The sequence below is a fragment of the Lipotes vexillifer genome, unplaced genomic scaffold (assembly GCF_000442215.2).
Source record: "Lipotes vexillifer unplaced genomic scaffold, Lipotes_vexillifer_v1.1 scaffold330, whole genome shotgun sequence".
Classification (NCBI taxonomy): domain Eukaryota; kingdom Metazoa; phylum Chordata; class Mammalia; order Artiodactyla; family Lipotidae; genus Lipotes; species Lipotes vexillifer.
This window is the reverse complement of record NW_006775627.1, coordinates 2,653,431-2,657,563: the sequence shown is the minus strand read 5'-3', so window position 1 is coordinate 2,657,563 and position 4,133 is coordinate 2,653,431. Positions and strand designations below refer to the sequence as shown.

The window sequence follows — 4,133 nt, the reverse complement described above, 5'->3', positions numbered from 1 at the left end:
CCCAACACATATTAACAAATGAGGCGGGGGATGGACATGCCATTCATATTATAGACTCTTTTGAATAGTCTCATTTGCCTAAAGAACTCTTTAGCTTCAGTTTTGTTGTTGTTGTTGTTGTTGATGTTATAAGATCTAAGGTAGATATAGCAACACAGTTCTGGGGAGGTTAGGAAAAGAGGAGCCAGGACAATGGTCCAAGAAATCACTCCTATAGGGAAAAAAAATAGGAAAAAAAAAAGACTGACTGCCCATGATATACAAAGGGAAAGTCAGTCAAATGAAAGGAAAAGTTAACTTTGTAGATGGACAGGTCAGATATTTGAATCCCAAAATGGGCTCTTTCTGTGTTTGAGCTGGTTATTATTAACCTTAAATCATTTTGTTTGCCATCTGTAATATATGTCATGTAAGTAAGCTCAGTTCTGTGTGTATTTATTTATTTATTTATTTTTGCATGCAGGAAAAGCTTTATTAAGTCACAGAACTGTTATAATTTTTTTAAACTGCAGTGTAGAATACTTAAACATTTTAAAATGACTTAGGAAACAATTGGCATATATTTAGTAAGCAAGTTCTACTTTCACAATTTTCTCTGCTCCCACCCTCAATGCTCAGCTATCGAACATTCATTTACTTATCATGTTTAGTATCTCTGTCTCACAGTCAGCTGTCAGAGTTTTTGTTGCAAAAACATGTCTCTTAACAATTAAATACACAATGGGAAGATATGATCAGACATTTACAGGACTTGAAATGTTTAAGAATAATACACAATAATAGGATTACAAGAAGGGCAGTGACATCTTTCAATTCATTTTGCTGTTTCCATTCTCTTTTTCAAACGTTAATCTCTAGAGTCCGTCCAGGTCCCATCCCTTAAAGTGCATCCTGTTCCTTTTCCTCTCCTCTTCCAATGTCCATATGTTAACAATTCGAGTCCTCTTGCCTGGGAAAAAGAAAAGTTACTAACTCACAAGGGACATTTATTGACATCTAATTGTTACAACCCAAACGACAGCACAAAAGTCAGTCGTGTACAGGTGACACAGCACAATGGGGTCTGTCCATGTGTTCGGCACACTGAAGAAAGAGGGTCGGGCTCCTTAAGGCTCAGGGTTCACATGATGATGCACTTGACCACCAGCTTCTCCGTGGTCTTGGGGATCTGGGATTTCTTCTGGGGAGGCTGGGCGCCAGCGGCGGCTGCGGGCTTCTTCTCGAAGTTTATCAGCATCTAGAACAGCTCCTGCACATTGATAATCCATCTTGGCGGAGCTCTCCAAGAAGGCACAATTCCACTCCGACGCGTAGGCAGCACCTTTCTTCTCGCTCACCTCCCAGTGGCTCTCATCGCACTTGTTGCCCACCAGGATCATGGCGCACTTTTGCGGGTTGTTGCCTTTGAGTTGACAGATCAGCTCATAGAGGGGCTTCAGCTCCTCCAGGGTTTGCTTCTTGGTGACGGAGTAGACCAGGATGAAGGCGTGACACTGGCAATGGCGAGGTGTTGCAGGCCCGGGTAGCGGCGGACGCCGGTGGTGTGCAGCGCGCCCGCCTTGTCGCTGCAGCCGAGCGCCTGGAGGTGGGTATCTTCGATGGTCGGCAGATACGCCTCACAGAAGTTGCCACGCACGCACCTCTGCACCAGCGTGCTCTTGCCCACGCCGGCAGAGCCGAGCACCACCCCGCGGAAATCTCTGCTCCTCCTCTGGGGCAGGCAGGTATGGATGAAGGTCACGGTAGGCAGAGGCCGCAGCCGCTTAATCAGCTGTTCCTTGAGGCCAAAGCAGGAGCTGCCCATTGTCGGGTATCGGCGGAGAGATGCGTGCACACCTTCTCTGGCACTTGGCCAGCAGTGAGGGAAACCTCATAAAGAAAGGAGGACACCAGATAAAACTCCAGCAGCCCCTAGCCCACACATATCCTGCAGTATTTTCTCTTTTCTCCATCCAAGGCTGATCTGTGTATTTATTTTTAAAGAAGGGTAATCTCAGATATAAATATAGAAAATCTCTAATAAGGTTTAATTTTAAATAAATGTAATTTAACGAGTATTTATATGTTTTTTCGGATGTTTATGTTTTCATATATATACATATGCATACACATATGCCTATATACAGACATATTAAAATTTTATGAACTGCAAATTACATTGCATTTCTAGGAAGCCACAATAACTTGTTTCTTAAGTAAAAAAAATATGTTTTATTTTTCTTTAAGGAGGTTATATGTGTCCAATGAAGTTGTAATTCTAGTATTAGGTAGAATCAGGGATCTAGAGTCTTTACAAATCAGATGAATTTTAGTTTTAGATTTACCTGTTACCTGGAACATCTAGAGAAAAATCAATTAATGCCTTAAATTTCCAACTTTTTAACAGTAACAAAATGTTAGCTATTTATCAGTTCTCTGTGATATGACTTTGAGGACAGTGACAGTGACAGCAGTCCTATCTTTTAGTAATTAAAGAAAAAAAAGGATAAAATATCACTTGTTGAAGGAGCAGTTGTTTGCAATCCATTAACATCCATTAATTCACTGTAGAATCAGAAATTTATAATAAAACTAATCCTAGGCCCAATTATGAAGCTGGGTATTATTACAATCAGCAGTTCTCAAAATTCCCTATGTAGTCCTTTTCACAGAGATTCCTGATGCCTTTCCTAGTTCCCCACCTCTGTCTTTCCCATTTATTCAGTTAATTCAATCACTATAAAAAGGCATGTATAAGACAATATCTCTACATTTTCTAGGATGTTTTCAGCTTAAAGTAACAGAAAAGAGAACTGAAAGTGGCCTAATCAACAAGGACATTTATTATTTCACATAACAAAATGTCCAAAGGGATGTCACCTCCAAGTTTCATTGGTCATCTCAGCATTAGCAATCTAAGATCTGTCTTGTGCTGTCCACCAAAATAATTTTAATGGTAAAATCAAATTATAAAATATATTTATTTACACATATTTTATATCTTGCTATACAATTAAGGAAATCATATTTCAATCAAATATGCAAGGATGTAATTCTTTCTCACTTTTCTTTGGTCTAAATGCTTCTCACTGTCAAGAAATATTCCAAGATAGATGATGTGCAGCAGCGGATTTAACACATGTTAATTGGTGATTCTATGATGCTAGATACTAATTATACCTATTTTTGCTGTGCTGAGACAGGATAGAGGTGCTGACGGAGTTGGGGAATTGTAGGATGGTGGGCAGCACCAAAACTGGAAGAACTCTGACATTTATCCCTACAAAATATGTCCAGTAAAGGGTATTTTAAGGGGGTAGTTCTGCAGTCAACTCTAATAAGAAAGAGAAAATCAGAAAGTGGTGAGAATGTGGTCATGATATGGAGTTCTTATTTCTTAGCAAGGTCAGGCACAAGTATCTGGAAATCTTGGTTAGAAAAATGGATTGAAAATGCCATGCAGTATATGTTGGACTCCTCACATGAGCAACCTACTTTCCTGGATCATGGGGCATAATTAAATACTCCAGAGAATAAAACTCATATGGAATCAGAAAAGACCCCCAATAGCCAAAGCAATCTTGAGAAGGAAGAACAAAGCTGTAGGCATCACACTTCCTGATTTCAAACCATATTACAAAGCTTTGGAAGTCAAAACAGTATGATGTTGGAATAAAAACAGACACATAAATCAATGGAACAGAATAGAGAGCCCAGAAATAAACTCACACATATATGGTCAATTAATTTTCAACAAAGGCACCAAGAATATAAAATGGGAAAAGGATAATCTCTTCAATAAATGGTGTTGGGAAAACTGGATATTCACATGTAAAAGAATGAAACTGGACCTTACATCATACACAAAAATCAAGTCAAAATGGATTAAAGACTTGGACATGAGACCAAAAACCATAAAACTCCTAAGAAGAAACATAGGGAAAAACCTCCTTGACATTAGTCTTGGCAGTGACTTTTTGGATCTGACAGCAAAAACAAAGGCAACAAAAGCAAAAATAAACAAGTGGTACTATATCAAACTAAAATGCTTCTGTACAGCAAAGGAAACCTTAATAAAATGAAAAGGCAACCTATGGAAAGAGAAAAAATATTTGCAAACCACAGATCTGATAAGGGATTAATATTTCAAATTA

General features: G+C 38.9%; 1 pseudogene; it reads right to left on the bottom strand.

Annotated features, from left to right (window-relative positions):
• Positions 1–1,120: 1,120 nt before the first annotated feature.
• On the bottom strand, positions 1,121–1,804 carry LOC103068586 (GTP-binding protein Di-Ras3 pseudogene; annotated as a pseudogene).
• Positions 1,805–4,133: the final 2,329 nt, after the last annotated feature.